The sequence below is a fragment of the Amblyomma americanum genome, chromosome 1 (assembly GCF_052857255.1).
Source record: "Amblyomma americanum isolate KBUSLIRL-KWMA chromosome 1, ASM5285725v1, whole genome shotgun sequence".
In the NCBI taxonomy this organism is placed as follows: Eukaryota; Metazoa; Arthropoda; class Arachnida; order Ixodida; family Ixodidae; genus Amblyomma; species Amblyomma americanum.
Window position 1 is genome coordinate 288,762,485 of NC_135497.1, and position 26,834 is coordinate 288,789,318.

The window sequence follows — 26,834 nt, forward strand, 5'->3', positions numbered from 1 at the left end:
TCGCAGCAGAAAGTAAGATTCAAGACATTGAAGATCGTATGGTGTCTTCAGAGCAGTATTCTTGGAGGCCAAACATCGACATTCAAGGCGTCATTCAGAAAGAAAATGAACAGATTTGCTTGTTAGGATTGGCAGTGCTGTGAAAGAACCGATAGCGGAAAGGGATATTGAAGCCTGCCACCGGGTGCCGACACGAACGGCTGATAAGACCAAAAGCATTGTCGTGCAGATCAAGACAGGCACAAAACGGGATGCTCTCTTGAAAAAGCCAAGAAAGCACGGCTGACAAATGGCGACCTCGGCGTTGGCGATACAGCACCTGTTTTGGAAACGAGCATCTCTGTCCCGCGCTCAAGAAACTACTTGCGATGTCTGTAAAAAAAGAAACACGAACACAAATGGAAATCAGTTAGTGCGTATAACGGCAAAATCTACGCAAAGCAATCGGATGGCAGCTCGGCCGTGTTGATAGCACATGAAAGTGATCTTGAAGGCATATTTGGTAAGTCGGAATAGGACTTGTTCTTTCTAATAACAACGCAGATTAGCTAGCACATCATGGATTCCTGTATGAAGTACCAATAATTCATTTTTCATAAAGATGTTGAACCTTCTGCAGAATCTTGCGAATCTGTTCTGCACATTAATGCACGGTCTTTGAGTAGAAAAGATGTTCTTACCTCATTTCTGGATGATTTTGGGTTTAAATTTAGTATCGTGATGTTGTCAGGGACGTGCTATTACGACGGATGTAATATGTTTAGATTACCAGGTTATAAGAATTTCAAATCGTACTGACAAAAGAGGTGGTGGTGTTGCATTTCATGTTAAAGTGCACAAGAACTGTGAAATTGTGCCTGACTTTAGCAAAGTAACCTCCGACTTCGAAATAATCACCATACAATGCAAAAATGAAACCATCTCTGTTGTATATCGTCCACCAGGAGGTAACGAAAAATATTTCATAGAGTTCTCGCTCCATCCATAGCTGGATTCTTTTCGTAATTATTCTTTCGTACAGCTTTCCCAGGCACGAGGTGAGGGAGGTCAAAGCTGTCTACGCAAGACGTTCTCCTACAACTCAAGGAGGACGTTCTCGCCAACATCCCGAAGGCTGGAGAGAATGTTGTCATGGCCCTAGACATCAAGGGGGCCTTTGACAACGTCAGCCACCCGGCAATAATGGAGGGCCTCCAGAACATAAATTGCGGAGAAAGAACTCACAACTACGTGAGGGCCTTTCTCGCAGGCAGAACTGCCACCATAGGGCTGGGAGACGTGAGAAGCCAACCCTTTAACACCCCCCACAAAGGAACCCCACAGGGGTCGGTGATTTCGCCCGTGCTCTTCAACCTAGCCATGATCGGCCTGGCCAAAAGATTGGGGGAAATCGAAGGCACACAGCATGCCCTGTATGCGGACGACATCACGGTGTGGACCAACCGTGGATCGCTAGGAGAAAAACAAGAGAGACTACAGAGAGCCGCGACCTGCATAGAAGAATACGTGAAGGCAAGGGGTCTAGCGTGCTCGACAGACAAGTCAGAGCTACTCAGAGTAGCAAGGAAACCCACGGAGGCGAGCCTAGAGATCAAGCTCGAAGGCCAAAACATACCAGAAAGAAGCACCATAAGGATTCTGGGCATGTGGCTGCAGAGCAGCGGCAAATGGAGCCACACGATCAGCCTGCTACAGAAATCGACCGAACAAGTCGGCAGAATGATAAAGAGAGTCTCCAGCAGAAGACACGGCATGAAGGAAGAGGACAGCCTCAAACTAGTCAGGAGCCTGGTAGTCAGTAGGGTGACGTACTCCCTTCCCTACCACCCGGCGATCAAGAGGGAAAAAGAACAGATCGAGGCATTAATAAGGAAAGCCTACAAGACCGCACTAAACCTACCGAGAAACACCCCGAACGACAAGCTACTACAGCTGGGAGTCCACAACACCTTCGAGGAGTTGGCGGCGGCCCAGCTGAACGCACAGCTAGAAAGACTAGAACTTACAGAAATAGGCAGGCAACTCCTGAGAAGACTTGGCCACAGAGTGGAAACCACAGCAGATCCGGACGAGAACATTCCGGACGACATCCGGCGAACCCTCAGAATTTGCCCACTGCCGCGCAACATGGACCCCAACCTACACGCGGCCAGAAGACAAGCAAGAGCAGACTACGTGGAGAGACACCTAGCCACGCAGGAAAACACGGTGTACACGGACGCAGGACTATATCCGAGGGATAGACGCAACAACATCACGAGAGTGGCGGTGGCGGTCGTAGACCACACGGGCGACACGATCAGCTGCGCATCCGCGAGAGGACGTACGGTGGCAGAAGGGGAGGAGATCGCTGTGGCGCTTGCAGCGGTCGAAGGCTACCGCAGAAACAAGCCACAGATTATAATAACGGACTCCAAAACGGCCTGCAGACGATATCAGCAAGGAAGGATCTGCAGGGAGGCCCTACGCATCCTCCTCGGCGCGAGAGCGTCGGGATTCAAAGCGAAGCAAAAGGTCTTCTGGGTACCGGCACACACCGGAGTCGAGGGCAACTCGAGGGCTGACAGCCAGGTTCGCGAGATCACGCACCGAGCCTTGCTGACGGAGGACCTCGAGAACCCCTCGATGGTGGACCCGACGTACGCAGACATCCTAAATCACTACAGAGGCTGCAGGTTCAAGTATCCCCCGCCCCACAATCTCCTCACACAGCAAGAAGCGGTCAGCTGGAGGAGGCTGCAGACTGGCACCTTCTTTAACTTACACGTCCTAAGCAAAATGTTCCCCACCCAGTACAGCGACAGCTGCCCCTGGTGCGGGGACGTCCCGACACTTTACCACGTCACATGGGAGTGTAAACACAATTACACCTTCCACAAACAGACTAACCCGTGTGCGGAGCAATGGGAGGGCCTGCTCACCAGCAGCGAGCTCACCGCCCAAAGGGAATTGGTGCAGCACGCGTGCGAGGTGGCCAGGACCAATGGAGACCTGGAATGAGGGACCACCCTTGCTAAGGAGCCCCCGACGGCGGCGGCGGCTGCGGCAAGCGCCAAGACGCAGCTGCAAGGAGACTCTCCGGAACTGACCAAAAGAATTCAATAAAGTTTTTCATTCATTCATTCATTCATTCATTCATTCATTCATTCATTCATTCATTCATTCATTCATTCATAGAGTTTTTTGAGTCATTGCTAGACTATGTATGCAGCAACAACTTCCGCCTTGTCTGCGGTGGCAATTTTAACATAAATATACTTGATGATACCAACACTACTCAACAATTTAAGACTGCGTTGGATTCCTCTGGTTTTCTGAACCTAATCACAACGTCTACACGATTTACGGTCACTACTCAATCCGCACTCGATTTTATTTTGACAAATAATAATACTAAAGTTCATACCTCTGGCACTCTAACTTCTGACATTAGTGACCATTGTCCGGTATTTATGACCTATCAAACAAACTGCACTCAAACAAGGGAGCACAAAGAACCCATTATAATTCAATCTATCACGCAGGACTCTTTAGAAATGTTCAAGCAAGATTTATCGACATGTGATTGGTCAACGGTCCTGAACAAAACAAATCCGAATGATGCATACAGAGAATTTATTAAAATCTTTGTTGACATGTATGCAAAGCACTTCCCATTGATAGCATTTAAGTCGTCAAGGAAAATTAGAAAACCATGGATAAACCGGGAACACCTCAAATTGATTAGAACGAAAAACCGTCTTTATCATGATTTTCTACGTTCACGTTCCGAAGCCGCCCTAAAAGAATTTAAGAAAACAAGGAATAAAATAAACGCGGAGATTAAACGTGCGAAGACTGCATATTACCAAAAGCAGTTTGCAGATATAAATAGGCAACGACCTGGTGCTGCATGAAAAATTATAAACAACGTCCTTGGACGGGATGACTCCCGTTCAATTCTGAGAAAGATAACTATTAACGACAGTGAACTTGGAGATCGCGGCATAGCTGAATACTTCAACCATTATTTTGTAAACGCTTCCACACCGAATAGTTCTCTCTCAGATACAGTTACCCTAGCTTATAGCTGTGCTGAAAGATTATTTTTTCTCCTGCAGATGAAACTGAAATATACAGCACATTCATGAGCCTAAAGAACAGTAGATCATTGGACACTAACGGTATTAAAATTAAACCTGTTAAGTATGTATTAGAATTGCTAACGTCTGCCCTTGCTCATATTTTTAATCTCCTTGAGACAGGCATATATCCAACTTCCATGAAATTTGCGAGGGTATCTGCGTTGTACAAAGGAGGTGATCACAACCTTGCGTCCAATAACCGTCCCATTTCTGTCCCAGCATTTTCGAAGAGATTGGGAAAAAGTATTCTTTCTCGCATTACCAACTTTTATGATGAGCACAATATTTTGACACTCATAATATGGTTTTAGAAAGGGGCGGTCGACTGAAGCCGCCTTGTTAGCCCTGAAGGAAATAATTTTGAAAAATATTAATAATAATTTATTGACAGCCGCGATTTTCCTCGATTTTAGTAAAGCGTTTGACACCATTGATCACAGTATTCTCATTAGTAAGCTTTCATCATATGGAATTCGCGGTACAGCTTTCGTTTTAGTTAAAACCTACTTAGAAAATATGTACCAGTACGTGTGTATTAACAACAAAAGGTCATCATTCTTACCAATAGCATGTGGCGTGACACAAGGAAGTATATTGGGGCCCCTTTTATTTAATAATTTTATCAATGATATCGTAAATATCGACACCAAAGCAAAATTCGTAATCTATGCTGATTATAGCACCTTACTTATTTCTGGGAGTAATATTACCGCACCAGAGTTAAAATGCAATGATATCCTTACTAAACTATCAGCATGGACTAGAATAAATAAAATAAAAATAAACCCAACTAAATCCAAAGCCGTTATTTTTCGTGCTCAGAATAAAACAGTTCCTCTGGTGAATTCATTCGTTTTTCAAGACCAGCATATAGAAATAGTCAGCGAGCATGAGGTTCTCGGTGTGTATTTTTCTGCCCATCTTAAATGGGACGCTCATATTGTTTATATCTCTAGAAAACTGCCTGCTGTTGCTGGCGTAACCTCACGCTGCCGCACATTTCTTCCCACAAGTGCTAAACTACAAATACATTACGCTCTATTTCTTTCTCATATTAACTACTGTACACTGGTATGGGCAACAACAACTAAAAGAAATATTAACAAGCTTCTCGTTTTTCAGAGGAAAATTGTTCGTCTTATCGAAAATACCGAACCAACATCGAGTGTTAATCACACAATAGCATTATTCAATATGATCCGTGTAGATAATATAGCCACGTAAAGCACTGCAAGACCAGTATTCCCTACGGCCAAGCACTCCGCTACAAACGGATCTGCTCTGTACAATCTGATTTCAACCATAACTGCATGGCCCTGAAAAAGGCATTAACATAACAAAAGTACCCCGCTTCTCTAATCTACGATGCGTTTGCACGTGCGGACCAGCTTGACCGATGAGCTCTCTTGGACACATCCCATCGCCCTAACTCAGTTCAGCAAACCAACTTGATTCTGACTCATTCAGCTTCTATTCCTAACGTCACCGGCATTCTTCGCAAACATCATAACATCATCGGACAAAGCCAACGCCTTAAACTTATATTCCCAGACCCACCCAGAGTAGTCTACAGACGGTCAAAAAATCTACGTGACTTGTTGACTTCTTCAAGAATTTCACAGCATGTCTCGGAAGGCTGCCGCCCATGTAATAAGCCAAGATGCAGAATCTGCGCACGTATGACTACCTCGGCAACAGTTACCAGCACCGCGTCTAAGTATCAGATGAGAATTAATGGCACTTTTTGCTGCGACACTTCAAACGTAATCTATCTGTTGGAGTGCTCTGTGTGCAACAAGCAGTACATAGGGCAAACCGAAACTGCATTCCGTTTACTCTTCAATAACCACAGGGCTCACTGCACCTCTCTCCCCAACCTTCCGCTATCTAAACACGTCAGAATTCCCGGTCACTCATTCGACAAAATAAGAGTTACCATTTTACAATCAGGTTTTAGGTCACATCATGATAGAGAAACCCGTGAGTCATATCTCATTTACAAATTTGATACTGTTTCTGCTAGTTTAAACGAAAGTCCTGGTGTACTATCTTGTCTGCCCCGCTAACAATTTTGCTGACCACATGTGTGTGCCACGTTTTAAATTACCGCTTTTTCCTGTATCTTTGAATGTCATTCCTGATTGTATCCAAGCATTCACATGATTTCTGTACTTTGTTCCTAGTCGTGATAAGGTTTTGATATTCTGAGAGTTGCTGGCTTAAAAGCCCCCTGCCAACAACGATATTGTTCACTCTGACGAAGGCCGGACCCCAGCCGAAACGTTAGTAATAAAGTGCTGTTCGCCTGTGCCCTCTTCTTATAAGCTATATATATATATATATATATATATATATATATATATATATATATATATATATATATATATATATATATATATATATATATATATATATATATATATATATAAGTATACATATATATATATATTAATTTCGTTTGTTACAAATAACAATTTTCTTCCACAGGTATGAGTAATTTCTTGACACAACTTGCTTCCCTTGAACAACAGTTAACACTCGCTCTACTGACACTTCGTCGTTACCAATGTTTCGAACTGATTACAAGCTGCAATCCTTGGCTCACAATCTGCCATTTTTTCTTATTAAATATAAAGGTACTGCTGGATTTAGTCCAAAACAACTGCGAATATAATTTGCGAAACTGTAATCTGTATTTATTCTTATGTCGTATGAGAAAATTTCTGTTATTACTTTACTCTGTTTTTGCATTCATTCCTTATTGATAAACATTCTGTTAACTTATTTCTTTTGTGTTGCTCTCATGCGTACGCTGTATAATTTTTTCTATTTATTTATTCATCACCAGTTCTGTATTGTTCATTAATTGTTACTTCGCTCAGTCTGCTGCTGCCATGTAATGGTTTGCTGGGCCTTCGTCAAACTGCTCGTACAGCTTTTAGCCCAGGTGACCATCCAGATACTTCCTGGATAATAAAATATGATTTTATTTGATTTGATTTGGTACTTGCGACATCTAAGCAAACAAAGAAATGCTAAGACAGTGCGAAATTATCAGTGTTTATTGAGGGGACGACTACTGTATTGTCACGTAGTCGTGTCGGCAGTCGAAGCAGCGATGAAGACGGGCAAAAGGTCTTCTAAAATAAAACTGTTCAATGGGCTGACTTTCGCCCAAATTGGACTGAATCACTCGGCGGCAGCGAAGCGACAAGCGTGCTCGGCGGTCGTCGAACAGAATGCCCGCCGCTGTCGGCCGTGCTCAATTTAAATCTGATAGCGAACTTTCGAAATAAAGTGTGCAAAGTTACTAGAACATTCCAAAACAACGTAGAATCAGCTCTGCCTGGCTGCGATCAATCGAGATAGATCTAGTCGCGTCTTGCCACGCAAATAAAGCGATAAGGTGGTGTGGCGGCAGTTTTGAAAAACGAACAAACAATGCAAATATTCGCGGCATTACTTCCCTCTCAAAGAAGCATCGACCCGATGTATTAAAACAAATAATGCGACTAGTAAGAGAAAAAAAACGGATCTTGCGAAAATAGAGAATGGATATGCAGCGCCCTTTAGCGCGCATAATACGGCTTCAGGCGGACTACATGGACAACTTCTGGTCGTACGCGGCGTCGCTGGGATGCAGTCATTGCGTCAGGAATTACTTCATAATCCAGTTCACCTAGCCGACGAAGAACCTTGTGCGGGCCCAAATAGCGGCGCAAAAGCTTTTCACTCAATCCACGGCGGCGAATGGGCGTCCACACCCCGACTTGATCTCCTGGCTTGTATTCCGCGTTGCGTCTTCGTAGGTTGTAGCGTGTGGCGTCGGACCGCTGCTGATCTTTGATCCGTAATCGGGCAAGCCTTCAAGCTTCTTCTGCGCGTTGAAGGTAGGCGGCAGCGTCGACGTTCCCTTCTTCTGTAACGTTGGGCAGCATGGCGTCTAGCCTGGTCGTGGCCTCCCTGCCATGGACGAGCCTAAAAGGCGTCATCTGGGTGGTCTCCAGCACTGCGGTGTTGTAGGCGAAGTCGACGTAAGGCAGGATAACATCAAAGGTTTTGTGTTCGGCATCGACATACATGGCGAGCATATCGGCGATGGTCTTGTTCAGGCGCTCGGTCCGTCCGTTGGTCTGCGGATGGTATGCAGTTGTCCTCCGGTGGCTGCTTTGGCTGTAGCGCAGGATGGCTTGCGTTAGTTCCGCCGTGAATGCTGTTCCTCTGTCCGTGATGAGCACATCGGGGGCGCCGTGTCGAAGAAGAATGCACTCCACGAAAAATTTGGCGACTTCTGCTGCTGTTCTGTTCGGTAGAGTTTTTGCCTCGGCGTAGCGGGTCAGGTAGTCGGTCGCTATGACGATCCACTTATTTGCAGACGTTGACTTTGGGAAAAGACCAAGCAAGTCCATGCCGATCTGCTGAAAGTGCCTTGAGGGGGTTCAATGGGGTTCAGAAATCCTGCTCGTCGGGTGGAAGGGGTCCCTCGTCGCTGACAATATCGGTAGGTTTTTGACATAATGTGCGACTTCGGCAGACAAGTCGGGGCCAGTAGTACTTGTCTTGAATGCGGCGGAGGGTGCGAGTAAACCCAAGATGTCCAGCTGTCGGCTCGTCGTGTGAAGCCTGTAGAAATTCTTCGCGGAGACAAGCAGGTACAACAAGGAGGTAGGCTGTTTTGCTCGCTGCAAAGTCCTTCACGAGACCCTCATTGTGCACACAGAAGGAAGACAGTCCTCGCTTGAATGAAGCGGGCGGGTGAAGAAACCTTGTCTTCCAGGTACTCGATGAGGCTTTTTAGGTCGGGGTCCGAGCGTTGCTTTTGGGCAAAAGAGCTGGGGCTGATGGGTCCCAGGAAGGCGTCCTCATCGTCGTCCGGCGGCGGTGTATTTACAGGGGCTCCTGAGAGGCAATCGGCGTCAGAGTGTTTGCGTGCGGACTTGTAAACGACGGTGACGTCAAACTCCTGGAGACGCAGATTCCATCGGGTGAGTCGGCCAAAGGGGTCCTTCAAATTGGCTAGCCAGCACAGCGCGTGGTGATCGCTGACCACTTTGAATGGTCATCCGTACAGGTACGGGCGGAATTTTGACGTGGCCCAGATGATGGCAAGGCACTCCTTCTCAGTTGTCGAATAGTTATCCTCAGCCCTGGAAAGGGAACGGCAAGCGTATGCGATGACCTTCTCCAGCCTGTCGCTTTTTTGAACGAGAATGGCACTTAGGCCCACGCTGCTTGCATCGGTGTGAACTTCAGTATCGGCGTTTTCATGAAAATGCGCGAGGATTGGTGGGAACTGAAAATGACGCTGAAATTCCTTGGAGTCTTTTGCTTGCGGCGCTTACCATTTAAACAGCACGTCTGTTTTCGTCAGTAGGGTCAGGGGCTCGGCGATGCGCGAAGTTTTCACAAATCATCGATAATATGCGCACAGTCCGAGAAATCGGTGCACTGCTTTCTTATCGGCCGGCGGTGGAAACTGTTCAATAGCAGCTGTTTTCTGCGGGTCTGGGCGTACTCCTTCCTTGCTAACTATGTGGCCTAGAAACAGCAGCACTTCGTAGGCAAAGTGGCATTTGTCTGATTTCAAGGTGAGGCCAGACGACTTGATTGCGTCTAGTACTGTTCGAAGTCTTTTGAGGTGCTCTTCAAAGTTCAAGGCGAAGGCAACGGCGTCATATAAATATACCAGGCAAATTTGCCACTTCAGGTCAGCCAGCACTGTACCCATTACTCGCTGAAACGTCGCTGGTGCGGAACAGAGACCAAATGGCATCACCTTGAACTCAAACAGCCCATCCGGAGTTATGAATGCTGTCTTCTCGCGATCTCTTTCGTCGACCTCAATTTGCCAGTAGCCGCTCTTGAGGTCCATCGATGAGAAATATATGGCGTTGCAGAGGCGGTCCAGTGTGTAGTCGTTGCGGGTGAGGGGGTAGACGTCCTTCTTTGTTATGTTGTTCAAGCGGCGGTAATCCACGCAGAATCGAAGTGAGCCGTCTTTCTTTCTCACTAGAACAACCGGTGCCGCCGATGGGCTGTTTGAAGCCTGGATGACGTCGTCGTGAAGCATTTCTTCGACTTGGTCCCGGATAGCTGGTCGTTTTCGCGGTGACACACGGTAGGGGCTTTGACGGAGAGGTCGGACGTGTTGATCCGTTATAATGCGATGCTTGGCAATTGGCGTCTGTCGCACCTTCGGCGATGTCGGAAAACACTCACTGAAGCTTTGAAGCAGATTGCGGATCTGGTCTTGTCTGTTCCGGTGCAGGGCTGGGTTGATGTCGAAAGTGGGCGAGTTCTCTTGGTCAGGCGAATTTTCTGCGGAGGTGTCGGAGAGGACGAAGGAGTCTCGTACGTCGGATATTTCGTCGAAAAAAGCAATCGTTGTTCCTCTGTTAATGTGCCGGTATTCTTCGCTGAAGTTAGTCAGAAGTACTTTCGGCCTGGCCATTGCGGAAATGTGCGACGCCTCTTGCGATGCTGATTCCTCGGTCTAGAAGCAACTGCATGTTCCCCTCGATGATGGCTTCAACGTTAATGGCTTTTGTGGCGCCTACGGTCACGATAAAGCTTGATCGGGGTGGGACGCTCACGTCTTCCTCCAGGACACTCAGGGGAACGTGATTTTCCCAGAGTTTTCATTGAAGCGATGGCTTCGTCCATCGAAAGCGCGATCAGCTTGGATCGCAGGCCGATGATCGCCTGATGCTCATTAATGAAATCCATACCCAAGATCACTTCGCGGGAGCATTGCGGTAGCACAACAAAGGTCGCAGGATAGGTATGTCGTTTTTCAGTCACTCGCGCTGTGCATGGTCCTGATGGCGTAATGAGGTGGCGTCGTGCGGTGCGAATTTGTGGGCCGTCCCAAGCAGTTGTAACTTTTCTCAGCTGCGCAGGGAATGTTCCATTCATCACCGAGTAATCGGCTCCTGTGTCGACTAGAGCGGTAATTTTCTAGCCGTCGAAAGTCACTTCTAAGTCGGAGGTCCTGTCTCTCCTTGCATGTCGCTCTCGGGGTCGGGTCACGGCTTCGTCGCGTATGCGAGTCGCAGGTGGGGCGTGTGGTCGAAGCTTTTCTGGGTGGTGGCGTCGTTTTGAAGGCAGTTTGCGTCGTGGTAGGGGTTGTCATTTTGTGCGGCGTTGGTGCAGCGAGTGTAGGCTGTGTAGGTCCTTCATGCGGCGTCACGGGTGCAGCGTCTTCATGGGGCGTGGTCGGTGGAGGATATTCGGTGCTTCGCTCGTGAGCAACCTCGCCTCCAGAGGTTGCTGTCTTTAGTTTCCCCTACGGGGGCTGGGAGACCTTCCTCGTACAGCGGCTGCGTAGCTGCGGCGTGGCGACGCAAAGCGCGAGGTTGACAGCAATGGTGAGCGCGAAAACCGGTTCGGTGTGTACTCCTCTTGACGCGGGTACTCGTCGATTTCCTGTGGGCGTTGGCCGAAGCGTGGTCATGGGGCGTTAACGGCAAATGCTCGAAGACCGATACGTCGGTACGGGCAGTGACGAAGAATATGGCCGGCCTCACCACAATGGAAGCATAACGTCCTCCAGGCGTCGCATTTGCTGGGCTTTGAGCGTCGATCGTAGGCTGGACAGACGGGGGCAGGGAGTTGGCGTTCGGGAACAAGTTGTTCATGTCGGACAGGATGCAGGGGTTGTCGTTGGGGCTGAGGAGTGCTTACTGCAGCGGCATGGGTCATGGCCTGGGGTTCTGTGGCCGTCGGGGTGCCAAGTGCCTGTTGCACTTCTTCCCGTACCACATCCGTGAGAGTCGCTGCTTGTGGCTGTGGGGAGGATAGCAGTAAAGGTAGCACCGTCTTTTCGCAGTCTGGTACGGCCGGCAGGGTCTCGAACTCAAGGCTCCTCTCCCTGGAAACATCGGGTGGCTCGCTGAGCTGCTGGCTCATCCTCGGGTGCGAAGACGAAGCGCTGAGGGCTGGCGTCACGACTTTAAGGGAGCGTCCGGAACATGGAAGGCTACCCCGCACCTCCACCAGATGTCATGTAGTGATAGCAGCTATGAAGACGTACAAAAGGTCTTCTAAAAGAAAACTGTTTATTGGGCTGACTTGCGCCCAAATTGCACTGAATCACTCGGCGGCAGCGAAGCGAAAAGCGTGCTCGGCGGTCGTCGAACAGAATGCCCGCCGCTGTCGGCCGTGCTCAATTTAAAGCTGATAGCGAACTTTCGAAATAAAGTGTGCAAAGTTACTAGAACATTCCGGAACAACGTAGAATCAGCTCTGCCTGGCTGCGATCAATCGAGATAAATCTAGTCGCGTCCTGCGACGCAAAGAAAGCGATAAGGTGGTGTGGCGGCAGATTTGAAAAACGAACAAACACTGCAGATATTCGCGGCAGTATGAATTCCAATGCATACAAGCCTATGCAGAGGAGTGATATGTATATATGTCAGTCCGGTAATAGTAAGGAGCAAAAATAAAGCTGTGTGCTCTAGCATGCTGCAAGATTGTTGACGTGTTTCTTAAGTGTTTGCGAGTCTTTGCAATGAAGAATGAAAATTGTAATATTATTTATGTGGCGACAAAGAGGTATCGCCCAGATATTTGTAGATGTGGAGAAACATGCAGAAAAGCTCTTCCACAGTTGGGCAAAATGAAGTGTTCCAACTGTTCCTAAACTTGTTTTAATATTTGTTTCAATACCAACGTACGTGGATTTTCTAATTTGACATCATTACCGAAAGAAATCACATTAAACAGTCAATACTCTTACATCTTCATTATAGAACACTAGGCCTCAATGTGCAAAAATATACTCACATCTGTTGGAGGAAGGAACTTTTTAGTCAGCCTCACTTTTTCTTTGTTCTGTACCAGAGCTCCTAGTTCGAGATCAATGAAGTCATCCAACTCGGGATCATGCACCCGAATCTGGAAGAAATTGCCAAGTTTTTGCTTAGGTGAAATTCCTGTCTTCATTCGACAACATGGCTGTGACAAGCTTAATACATATCCTTTCGACTCGCGGAATAGAGTTCTGCACACCTTCGAAAAACTCGAGTCATCCGGGAAACATATAGCCGTATGCCACGGCCCATATATTCTATAAGGCCGATTAGAGTTGCACCACTAGACTGCGGCATCGAATTGTACCGTAGGCACGTCTGCCGAAATGAAGGTTAGTAGTGCCAGTTGACTGTAACGTGTGCCGTGTATACGTAAGCGAAGGGATTCCTTCGCCTACGTATTCAGGCTATATTGTGGCCACACGTGCACAACAGTTGCATTAAATTTCTCCCCCGATATTGCAACACGGCCGAAACAAGTAGAACGCGTGGCATTCTCAAATCAGCAGCGCCGTACCTGATTTCTGCCTGAGGCAGAGGCTGTACCGCCATGGAGAAGCGCTGCGCGAAAAAGCTGGCTCACAGGTTATAATTCACTGCGATGGAAAGAGGCTCAATGAAAGGTACGCTCTGCATGTCACCGGAAAACGTGTGACAATACCGAGTTAGCGACAGTGCTTTTGGGCACCAAGGCGCCGCTACCACACCACAGTACATTTTTCTTGGTGTCAAATTAAGTTAGCTGCCGGCTGTTCGGATTTTTTAGGGGATTTGAACGGTGCATGTTTCCGTGCTAACAATGAGATACTCCCTAACCGTGCTGCAGGATATATTTGCCACTTGTCTTTCACGCACTACTGCCAATGGCTCATTTGTTTTCCTTCGCACCTGCTGCATGTCGGAAGAAATACACGAGACGGCATACATGTGTACGTGCCACACAGACGCGCGTAATTAGTGGTGCAGCAAGAGGCAAAAAACACTGACCAAATTGTTGTCGCCAATGGTAGCGACTGCACACAAAGCTGACGGCAGCTCGCGGTACGTCCCTGTAGACAGCGTCAGCCTCTTTCGGTCTCCAGTCGCAAGAAAATAGCGAGGCACACTATAATCGCAGACATTGTGCACAAAAATAAAGGGACTCAAGCACTAAATGATGGAGGCTCCACCCTGACGCCGCGAATTTCAGAACAAAATGTGCAGTGTGGAGCCCAAAGAAAACTAGCCACGCTGCGGATGATACACATTAATGCCCCTACCGATGAGCTACATGTACTGCCTCCGCTGCTTTCTACGGCTGCGGCTGTTTGCAGAAGTTCACTTTTGAACTGAGCAGATGTGCACAGAAAAATTACATCACCGTAACGAAACTCTGCAACTTTCAAGAATCGAAGCATAAATAACAAAAGAGCAATTAATTCAAATCAGAATTAATCAATGCTATGTACGGTTGCGTTATTTCTGCATATCGGCGCGACGCGCACACGAGCAGACGACTGCGAATAACCGCCTGCTACTCCCTCCGGCGGGTTTCTTTAATGTGTTTCGAGGATGGGACGCTTATATTGATAATAAGAAGACTACACCTAATAACTGTACTAAAAACTTCTTTAATGTGCCCGTTTAAGGCGCGGCTCAGCCGCCTCTCTTGTGCGTCTCTAAGTGGTCTGTTATACGGCGCGTTCAGAATTAGTGAACTTTTTTTTTTTACTGCGGAACGCCGTACGCAAATTCTCTTTTGGAAGTTGCTACTGCAGTCAGGCGGAAAACTGGGGTAATAGTTGTCCCCGTAAATTCCATAATTACCCAAAAATTATAAATTCAGGGTAATTGGCTGCAGTTAGTATGCATATTTATACTCAGAACTTGCAAACAGTTGTTTCCGGGGCTATTCCATTTTGTACAAATTAAGGTACACTCCTGTGTCCTCAGTTTCGCAAGTATAAAATTTCGTCCCAGTTCGTATGTGCATGTGCACATACCGTATGTGCATGCTCCGTATGTGTATGCTCGCAACTAGCTCCGCATAAAACTTTCTCTAAAACTAGACATACACGGCAGCAGTTAGTAAAGACAGTTTTTCAATCTAGCAGTTGAGGATCGCTTCGCGTTCGAAACCATGCTCACGCAACCTTCATCGCACCGCGGTGTTGGTAGTAAATGACACTAGCGCGCAGAAGGACGTGACCAAACATATGTACGGGTCATGCTCCGGGCTCGTGCTTGCTAGCCCACATTTCTGAGGGGATTGATCGGGGCGAGCCTGAGCCCAAACATGTCCGGGCCTCTAAGCAAGCAAGCAATTATTTTCCTAGCGCTTTAGTGTGCACGCTTGAAAGTGGTAGGTAGTGTATGCTCCTAGGGTCTGAAAGGCTGCTACTGCTGCCAACCGGCTGAAGAAACAGTGAACACCTCATAATTATTATTTCACAGAATATCTCCTTCTGTATGTTCAATAATTTTTGAATCAATAAGCTTTCTTTTTTGTTAGTTACTTCTGAGGAAACATATAGTTCCGAATGGGGTTTATTCAATTTCTCTAAGCAAAAACTTCAGAATGATGCCCGATTCCTAACTGCATTGACTGGGTTAATCCGTTAGAATGATGTTACGTAGGGCCAGCTAAGGGTCAATACGAGGCTAAAAGTCAGCTGTCTACCACAGTCCGAACCCCAAATAGTACACGTAGAGTGATCTATTACAAGGCTCACATTAAATTTTGAAATCATCACATCATATGGGTGATCAGAACTCAAGGCGCCTGAACTCAAGGATATCCTGTTAATTTCATTTCAGCATTCGGAAAACGAGGTGTGCGTAGTGAGCATTTGAAACGTAATTATACTTGCAGGCGATATCATTGACTGACGCAAAAGCACCCGTTCCGACTGCAATCACTTTCACTGCACTGACACTTGCCACTGAGCTGTGAAGCTTGCTGCATGCACCGGAAATTCACCCTGGGGAGCTGCTTCTCTCTGGTCTTCGTGAAGATCCTCGCTGAAGAAAGAACTCTTGTAACTATCACAAACGGTTCCAAATAAACACTTCGCGACACTGACACTGCTACGTCTGGCGTAGACAGCGTAGGTTTGAAGGCCGCTCGGTCAAGTCGGTGTAGACGGAGACAAAACAATTTAAGGGAAACAGCCTCTTCCCCCTTTTGCACACAGTGAAGCTTGAAGTCGCTGTCAACACACGTAATAGTTACACGCGGGGAATATTATGTGCTTCTAGGCATGGCTACCACCTACTAGGCCTGGTTTTTCACTCCGCTTTGCGGCCGACCATCTTGCTGTGTAGGTGCGGCCTGGCACCTCTGTGCTGCTACGTCACGGGACAGCAGCCAATAGCGTGATGCGACCATCCGCTCGTGCGGAAAAAAAGTTGACGTTGACCAACTTCGTGCGCAGATGCGTATGCGTTCACGCGCTCCATTGTTCGGCCCTTGGGCTGCCCCTGAGCACTGTCGCAACAACACGTGTGCATGCGGAAAATAAGGAATCGCACAGCCGCCTTTACACCTCAGGACGCCGCGGAACGCCCGCGGCTGTTTCAGCCTGCGCGAAAGGGGTGAACTGTTATCTTGTGCCCGAACATGTCGTCGTGTCCGAGTGTGCGCGGCCACCACTACACACTGCACTGATGTCATGTTCCATGTTTGTTTTTTTCAGTTCCCGTTTTTTTCTGATGCTGTATGTTTCCCTCTTTTTTACTTCTTTTTTCGCAGTGTATTCTTTCATGTAAGAGCATCGTCACTACTGATGGGTGATGGGTGACTGGAGCTTAGTCAAGCCGCAACAAAGCGGCATTTTCTTCGGTGAACTCTTTTTTCCCGAAAAATAAATGAATTGATTGATTGAAGGAATGATTTATTTATTCATTTATTTATTATTTGTTTTTATTATTTATTTGTTTGTTTGTTTGTTTGTTTATTTATTTATTGATATGTTACGCGGCGGTCTCGTAAAAGCTCAAAAAACAGTTTCCTTTTTCACCCTCTGGACTAAATTGGATTGGATTGTAAAACATTTATTGCGTCGACAGCAGGTTGCAGGAGACACGTACTAGATGGCCGTTAGCCCGTGACTGGCGGCGACCTCATTTTCTCGCTCGAACCCCTACTTGAATATAAGGGTCTGAGCTGACCAGCACGGCCTCTCACAGCTCGGAAGACGGGAGCTCTATCAACTTCGCCGGAGGCGGATCATTTGCGCAGTTCCAGAGAATGTGGTCGAATGTGGCCCTTTCACCACATTTATGACAGTTTGGGTCGTACTGGCCAGGGTACAGGAGGGCGAACACTGCCGTATTCGGAATGGAGCGTGTTTACAGTCGGTGCCAGGTAACTTTTTGCGCTTTTGTTAACGATTGGTGGGGAGGGAAATATGCGCGCCTCTACAGCCTAAATTGATGGGGGATGTCATGAAATGAGATCAACCCGTCACTCGTGAAATTCAGGTCGGAGGGCGCGCTCACTGCCCGGTCGACGAAACCTCGGGCTTGCGCGTGAGCCACCTCGTTCTCTGGATTAGACGAGTGGGCCGGGACCCAGATCAATTCAATTTCTCTAATCGGAAGGGGGGTGTTTTGAAGGATGCGGAGTGAGGTAGGTGTGATACAGCCTCTCACAAAATTGCGAATGGCTGTTTTGTAGTCGCTGAATATAATTTCAGCACGCGTGTTCGCTATAGCTAAGGCTATTGCCGCTTCCTCCGGAGGAAGTGGTTTCTATTAACGTGGCCGCGAACGAGGTGCCGTTTCTGTGCACCGCGAGCAGTGCAAGCGCTTTTCTCTGAGTTTGTCGGTATTCCGCTGTGTCCACGCACGCCACATTGTCGTTCCGTACGTATTTGGTGTGTAGGGCGCGAGCCCATGCTGTGCGTCGGCCTTCGTGGTGCGCGGGGTCCATGTTCTTGGGTAGGGGTTTAATCAAAAGAGCTTTCCTGATGTGCGTGGGTAATTGCGTTCTTGGGTCAATCTCTGGGAGCCGTTCGCACATCTTCAGTCTGTATAGGATGGCCCTTCCCGCGTTCTTACGAGTGAGTCGTCCGAGCTGGGAAACGAGGTGCGCCTCGCACAGCTCCGGGAGTGCCCAAGGGCCAGCAACCTTTCCGTGGACGTACTGTGCGGGAGGCCAAGGACCGCCTTGTAGGCCTGCCGAATTGCAGCGTCGACCTTGTTCCTTTCCGCGAGCTGCAGTTGCAGGTAAGGGAGGGAGTAGACTATCCTCCTCAGCACGAAAGCCTGCACAACACGACACATATCTTTCTCTTTCGTGCCTCGTCGTTTGCTGGAGATCCCTCAGATTAGCCGCGCAGTCTCATTGACCGTCGCGGCAAGTCTGTTGATTGTTTAAGTGTTTTCACGATTGTAATGTATGTACATGTCCAGTATGCGCATAGTTTGGACCTCCTTCAACGGTAGTCTTTGCACATACATTCAGAGGGGTCGGCGGGGTCAGGTTTGCGTTTCTACCGCGTGGCTTCTCCCTAAGAACCAGCCCTTCCGATTTCGAGCGCGAGCATTCAAGGCCCGCTCCCGGCGCGTAAGTTTCTATTATGTCAACTGCCTGCTGCACGGTATCTTCTATTTGGCCGTCATTCCCAGTGGGGTAGGGTGATGTCCGCGTATAAGGTGTGCTGAAGCCCCAGCAAGGCGGCTAAAAGAAGGCGTACACGGTAGTCCCCGTCTCAACTATCTCTTAAATGTAATACCGAGCTGGGGCCGTATTCTCTACCGCTCTGTAAATCGCTCTGAAGTTTGAGAGCGTGACGTCAAAATGGCGGCACCACAAGATGCCGACCGCGGGATGAACCAACTAGCAGCAGTGGTTTCGGTGGCTCCGCCCCGGAAGTGTTTATTCGCAAGACAAGGAACCGTAGGCTAACGTTTTCCTGGAAAAATGCAGTGAATAAAATGTGTAGTGTTTTATTTTGCTAAGAAACTGTATTTGAAACAAGAACATCAAGCAAAACAAGAATTTTTCTCAGTTTTGCAATTAAATTTGCATTAGTGTAACATTTATTGCAATGAGGGCACGCTAGTAGTGTTATCGCGTGAATATGGCGGCCTGCAAGAAAACAGCTGATTTCAAGGCTAGTTTCGTTTGTTTTGTGTGTTGTTTAAATTCAAGGTACTTTGTGGATGTTCTAAGTGCGCGCAAAAATCTGCTTGAAGGCAATAAATGCTACAGACCTGCCGAGATCAACTTACAAGGAGCGGTCAGTTCTCTGTTCTCGGTCGGCGCCAATTTTGGATGACCGAGGGACGACTCGTTGTGTTTATTTCTCTTTAGAAAATACCAGGCAACCGTGAAGCATCACACAGAAGCAACTGCCGACAGACAGGCACAGCTGCTGATAGCTTGCAATCTCGGTGCTGGAATTGAGAGCCGACACGGTCTTCCTCTGTGGCAACAATCACTCTTCTGCCTTGTAACCAACTGATGCCGCCCAAATCGGGCTGAGCATTTGATATTCCGTTGATGTTTTTGTTTGCTCCATTCAGTTGATGTTCAGTGTTGCAGTATTTTTTGTCTGTGCAAGATGTACAAATTGCGATGTTTATGCTCCACAGAGTTTGTTTACAGAGAAAGGAAGCACTTGATTTGGTATCTTTGCTATTGTCACCGAGGAGGGAACAAGCTTTTTCCATTAACGTCATTTGCTGATCCGGGCTCAACCAGGCAAGAAGATACTTGTATGGCTTGTATAGAGGCAAATTGCAACAGTGCACAAAGTTGACCAGGTTTGTTCACATTCGCTGGTTCACAGCGCTTGAATTCGCTACAATGATTGTGTAGAGGCAGTGTACAAGTTTGCGTATGATCCAAGCCAGTGAGGTAGGTAGGACAAGGCAGTAATGTGTAATGTGTTGCTCTTTTTTGCACAGCAGGCGGAGTGATGTTGGTATTGCTGGGCTTGGCGAGGGCAATGTTTGAAGGGCTTTAAGTACTTTACATAGGTTCTAACAACATGCATTTCCTTTCAGCTCTGAAGAACACTTAGGCTTTTTTTTAAATTATCGTACATCTTATCTGAGTCACCCTGTATGCAGGCCGCTCCAGTAGGAAAGGGAACAACCAGTTGAAAATTACTAGGATATTAAATACTTAGAGGAAAAGTATCTTGCAAACAGTTACACTTGTCGCACATATTACGTGATAGCTTAAGGAGCTTGTCAGACCATTTGGCATTGTCAGCATCTCGCGTCATCATGGTCAGGACTTCGTAGCCTTGTGTTATCGCATACCAAGCTTGGTGTGAGTTAGGGGGCAATAACCGAGTGCTGAAAATTTCCCATAGTGAAGCTGCCTGTATATTCTTAGAGCTGTAGAGCATTCCCTGTAACGGTGTTGCATGTTTTGTCATTGTAAAATAACCTCTACTCACACACCATCTCCTCGATGATGTGTCTGTGATGTTTACACATCCTTGTCTATTAGTGAAATTGTTCTAGTCATTCAGCAGTCGTTGTAGCCACTGAACCTTAAAATATGTATTATGCATTGTTCTACAATGGTATCCTTGCAGTAGGTACAGCTTTTAGCACAGAGGGAAACCCCTAGTCACATATCATCATGCTAAAAGCTTAGCTTTGGTGTTTAGACATTTTATATGTGCCAAAATGCTTAAGCTCTGAAAATGCATTATATAGACTGTACCATGCAGTATTTATTGTACAGGTAGCCTCTGTATGAGAGAAAATAGGCATTTTGAACAAAATTTTTCTAAAGTTTTTTTTCTTAACTGCACTTGGAAATGCGCTATGGTAATTGTACATCAAAGTAAAGTACGCATGTGTGTACACTGCCTTTCATGCAATAGAAACACTCGTGTCAAATGCTATGCCTAAAAAAACTTAAATGCACTTACTAAATGTATGATGCAATAAAAAACAAGCTTTGGTGGTGCTTTTTAATTCTAACAAGCATCACAAATATTTGATGCCTTACTCCAGCACTAAACGTTTTGTTTCTGCATGTTCCTCACACCGGTAATGACCACAGGCACTCTACCAAGCTGGAGTGATAGCATGGAAGCGGTAGGTGGGCTGACATAACCATTGGCAAGGGAGAGTGCATAATGATGATGATTACATAATGCGCGAGCTGTTTCAACACTTTTTCCGCCTTCGGAAAGAGACTGTGCAGCAGTTTCCTGAGTCATTGGGACGTATACTGGCAAACACACTGTCAATAAAGTGGCAGCCGATAGGGACACTTGTCACTGCAGGCTTCTGGCCGCACATAGGTTGGCCAAGGGCCCAACCACATCACACAGTTGCAGATGTGTGTTGTGCACTGACATGACACAATGACAGTGGCAACAGAAATAGTGACTGATATGACTCTCCTCGCCAGCATGGTGAGTCGTTGCTAGACGCTGGAGTTTCCACCTCAACTGTCGCTGCACCACTCTAGGTACGCCTGCCTCTGGAGACAGTAGCGCATTGCTCTTCCCAGCGGGTATCTGAGGAGGGATCCTGTCTCTACGGGGTAGCAACCATTTAGAGGTGTCCCGTTGTTATCGGGGGCAGTGGCAGTGTCGCCTGCACCGTCTGCTGACATGGGCACATCTAAATAGAGGCTGTGAAGTGCAGCACGAGCTGTGATGATGTTCATTATCCACTCCCACTGGCAGGGCTCTTCGGCGCACTGACGCAGCGCTCACCCACAAACTGCATGAAAGCATGCGGCGTGTTGCACATGCCTTTTGCTGAGTTGGGTCTGTGATGCCACAGCACTGGCGCAGGCAACCATAGCTCCAGCGGGTAGAAATTGTCTCCTGCATAACAAAAAATGATGCAGTTAAGCATGTCATTTCTCGGTGATCTCAACAGCATTACAGGAAGCTCTACTATAAAATAGAGATCCGTGCTCAGTAGCCCACAGCCGGACAACGCATGATTGAGGCGTATAAGTGAGCACTGCTGTAAGGTGAGACCTTTACCATTATACTGATATAAATGATGTGCTATGACTGCCTGCACGGCACAAGGGCCGTAAGGTGCATTTTGCCTTGGTTTTTTAGACATTTATTTCCACAATGTTATGTATGTGCTGCGTTTCTGCTGCAATTATAAACAAAAGGGTGACAATACACTGTATCATACTGTAACTTGATTGCAAAGTTTTAACTAGCCAGACCGATTCATGTAGCTTTAGCAGATCTGGGTAAATGCATAGTGCTGGAGCTTAATATATGCGACGAAGGTGGCCCGAAGGTTGTCACGGCTTTTTTTTTTTCGTTACCCAGAAAAAACTCACCGTTGTCCAGCAGGCCTTCTTCCGCCTTGGAGTGCCGCCAGACGAACGCGTCGTGGATGGACTCGGGTCAGCGCGTGTCCGCGGCCAGAATGCTCATGTTCACGCCACAGGTCTGAGAAAAAACACGCACAGCACAAACTTATTCCCGTTGCCGAGGCCCGCACTTGTCGCCGAACTCATGCGGTTGAAAACAGGGGCCGAGGTCTACTCACTGTCATGTTCGCAGCGTAGAACCCTTTGCGGCTTGTTTGTAGCACTGCCTCGCGGCTCCCTGTTGCCGATGAGTGTGCATTCGACCCACCCGACGAGGCCGGAGATGCTGCCGTGGCGAAAGGTTAAGCGAAAGAAGCCCTCCTTCGGCACCGCCTTCTCTTCGGGTCTCTCAGGAAAACGAACACACCCCTTCTGCGACCCAGCGTTGACATTGGTCTCCGCCACTCGTCGCAACACTTCTTTGTGATGATGATGGTGATGGCCTCTGGCTGAATGGCACGTACCCACGGTGGGGGATTGGCCAGGGTACATTGTTGATACAATAGCACACATGGGTACGGAGTGGAATAATTGGATTATTTTGTGCAGAAGACGCAAATTTGGATGAAAAAGGTGAAACAAGGAAATGAAGAAGCTGTGCATTCATATTTTAGCACAAGAATCTACCTGATGCAATTATATACCGGTGAATAAAATCGCGCACACTTCCAAGGCATATCCCTTGGCGCTTGCCCCGAAGGAGAGTAGGATCGGAATAGATAGAGGGAGCCCCAGTCGAGCGAGGGGGATCTTTAAGTATGTTCTACGGAGAGAAGCGAGCCGCCGGCAAAAGAGGAAAAAGTGATCTATTGACTCTATTTCGCCACAAGACTCGCAAAGGTTGGTCAGCGATAACCCTGATCGACATAAATAGAGATTTAGTCGCGGTATTCTGCAACGCTAGAGGGTCATGGACACCTCAAATATCATCGAACTGCACATCCGCACACTCCAAGGAAATGCCAGTTGTTGAAAATCCGCTACAGCAAGGCTCAAGTAGTGGAGGCGCTGGAACCGTTGGAAGCGTGCTGCAGTCAAGACCGTATTAGGGACGAATGGGACAATAGGTACCCTTCAACGTCCGTTACGCTGCGCCCACGTTTTCTTCATTTCCTACGGTGCCTTAACACCTACCGGTGGCGAAGAAGCGCAGCGCGCACAGCACCTGTCGCTCCTATGTCAGCGCACTCATCCACAGACCTCCCAGTTCAACAGCGAGTTCGTCGCAGAGCCACTCTGCGGTCTCTTTCCTAAGTCGAAGCGTCGAAATAACCCGTTCCACGTGTCAAAATTGTCTGCATGCATCCGCCACACCGTTCCTTGCGGGTATTAGACGCTGTAAACCCGGGAATTAGACGCTGTAAACAGCCGCCATTTTCGCTCAAAAAGATCATGTGCTGATTAAGAGCTACATTTCTTGATCTCAATTTTATGTCCGAATAATTAGGTGCTCGACGTCATCACCTCAGCCGTGCTCTCTACGTAAATAGCAGCCACCAATGACACCAAAATCGTCGGCCAAGGCCGACCAATACAGACGGGAAATATGGCGGCATTGTGAGCGTTTTAGTAGCGTTTTATGATTGAGAGCGGTATAGAATACGGCTCCTGTTCATATAAATTTTGTATACTGGGACCACTACACAATGCACTGATGTAATATTCCATGTTTTTTTTAGTTCCAGTTTTTTTTCTGATGTAGTACATTTCTCTCTTTCTGTCTTCTCTTTTCGCTGTGTATTTTTCATGTAAGAGCATCGTTCGTCATGACTGGTGGGTGATGGGTTACTGGAGTTTAGTCAAGCCGCAACTAAAGCGGCCTTTTCTTCAGTCACATTTCTCGCGAAAAATAAATGAATTGATTGATTGAATGAATGGTTTGGTTTATGGCTTATTGGGGTTTAACGTCCCAAAGCGACTCAGGCTCTGAGGGACGCCGTAGTGACGGTCTCCGGAAATTTCGACCACCTGGGGTTCTTTAACGTGCACTGACATCGCACAGTACACGGGCCTCTAGACTTTCGCCTCCATCGAAATTCGACCGCCGCGGCCGGGATCGAACCTGCGTCTTTCGGGCCGGCAGCCGAGTGTCGTAACCACTCAGCCACCGCGGCTGCTTTGGATTGAATGAATGAATAAATGATTTATTTGTTTATTTATGTATTGATATGTTACGTGCTGGCCCCGCAAAAGCTAAAAAACAATTTCCTTTTTCACCCCCTGCACTAAAAGAAGGTTTGCGGAGGTCCCCCTCTCCGCATATCACGATAGTAAGATCAGGGGATATTCCGGTGGCAGCAAGCGCAATAAACGCAAACTGGAACCTCATTACCCAAAAGGTGCTGATCAACAATGCTTTCGAAGCCACTGCATCATTAGTACTACTGCAGAAGTCATCTTGCCTGACCCCCAAAGGTGCGCTGGAACATCTGAAAGCTGTGCTAAGTTCTTTGTTTCAGAACAAGTAAATCGTTATCAAGAGACTAGCCATGAATAGAACTCGAAGTCGTACGCAGGATTTTTTATTAAAATGGTTAAAGCACCTGTTCTGGTTACTGTTTTACGGGATCTATTTCCTCCTGCTAATCACAGTTCGCATGTGTAACGACGCTGATTTGACCCCGAAGACAAGGACGCTTTTAGTAAAGAGACGGCGTGCTACCAGCCACTCCAAGAGCAGCATGAAAAAGGGTTCTGTTGAGGAAATTAACTGCGTATGGAGAGAAAATTTTATTGCCTCAAGGGGTCCCCTCTCTCCTCCCGAAGGTAGGAAATAATAATAATAATAATAATAATAATAATTGGTATTTGGGAAAAGGAAATGGCGCAGTATCTGTCTCATGTTTCGTTAGACATCTGAACGGCGCCGAAAGGGAAGGAATAAAGGAGGGAGTGAAAGAAGAAAGAAAGAGGTGCCGTAGTGGAGGGCTCCGGAATACTTTTGACATCATGGGGATATTTAACGTGCACTGACATCGCACAACACACGGGCGCCTTAGCGTTTTTCTTCCATAAAAACGCAGCCGCCGCGGTCGGGTTCATACCCCGTAGGTAAGAAATTAGAAATTGTTTTTTTTTCGGCCAAGGAAATGGCGCAGTATCTCTCTCACATTTCGGCCGACACCTGAACCGGGCAGTGAGCGCGCCCTCCGACCCGAATTTCATGAGGGACGGGTTCATCTCATTTCTTGACGTCACCCATCCCTTTAGCCTGCAGATGCGCGCATATCCCCCTCCCCACAAATCGTTAACAAAAGCACAAGAAGTTACCTGGCGCCGACTGTAAACACGCTCCCTTCCGAATAGGGTATTGTGTGGCCTCATCTACCCTGTCCAGTATGACCCAAACTGCCATAAATGGGGTGAAAGGGCACATACCACCACAATCTCTGGAATTGCGCAAGTGATCCGCCTCTGGCGGAGTTGATACACCTCCCGTCTCCCGATCGGTGGGCGGCCGTGCTGGTCAGCTCGGACCCTAACATTCAAGTACGTGCAATCGAGCGGGCCAATGAGGCCGCCGCCAGCCATTGGCTACTGACCATCTAGTATGTGTCTCCTGCAACCTGCTCTCGACGAAATAACAGTTTTACAATCCAATCCAACCGCACCATAAGGGAAGAGATAAAGCAGGGAATGAAAGAAGAAAGGAAGAAAGAAGTGCCGTAGTGGAATGCTCCGGAATATTTTCGACCACCTGGACATCTTTAACCTGCACCGACATTGCACAGCACACGGGCGCATTGAACATTGGTTTTTGCACCGCAGCTCGACAACACTGATGTCAAAACTTGCAAAGGCGACCTGCGGGCCGCCTTTTCGTTCGATTCTCGTTTGAAATGAGAACTGTTGCGAATGACGTCGGTCGCGCTCTTTCGAGAGTTCCCTCTGCTTCGGCTGTATTCTGCGCAGCGCTTGGCCCTCTAAAGTGCACTGGTCCCTCGATATTAGCAATGTACTGCGACGACCTGAGCGAAGATGACGATATAGCGGCAATGTGCACCGCGGCCGTACAAGGGGCCTGCCAGAAAGCCTGGATGCCGGCCGCTAGCGTCAGAAAAACGTGCTAGTATGTTGTTTGTTGGCGTTCATTCCATGCTCTGGAAAAAAATTCAAACATGAATCAATTTTCAAGGTCGTTGGCCAATACCGAGCTGCTGGATACAAGCAAATTTCTTCTCATAGCCGCTTTGCTGCTGCCGCCCAATGCGGCTCGATCGCCTGGCGTCTGCTTTCTCCGCTGCTGAAGGCGTCGAGGAGGTCGAGCATATTTTAAAGCGAAAGCTTTACTACTCCAGCCAGTGAGCCATTTCGGATCGTCGCGCACTTCAGTCGTGTGCTCGTGGCCTGACCTTGAGTCGCCGTTGCCTAGCATCAACCACAATGTTTTCTTTTTTTTTAATTTCTAATGCCAATCAATTGCTCCTTAATATCTTTGTCAAACGAGCCCCTCATTTCATTTGCCTTGTCTGCTAATAGCATAACGGGGGTCTCGGTTCTGGCAGTCTTGATGCCATAGGTAGCATAAGAGGGCTCTCGCACAGTTTCCGCCCTCGCCGTTATTAAGACGTTCTACGTCACACTTGCGGTATTACA

General features: G+C 47.6%; 1 long non-coding RNA gene across 1 annotated transcript; it reads right to left on the minus strand.

Annotated features, from left to right (window-relative positions):
- Positions 1-21,640: 21,640 nt before the first annotated feature.
- Positions 21,641-22,627, minus strand: LOC144097993 (uncharacterized). Its single transcript, XR_013307122.1, has 3 exons — positions 22,418-22,627; positions 22,206-22,317; positions 21,641-21,723 (listed from the first exon to the last, which is right to left on the minus strand). It is a non-coding gene; the product is annotated as an uncharacterized LOC144097993 (long non-coding RNA).
- Positions 22,628-26,834: the final 4,207 nt, after the last annotated feature.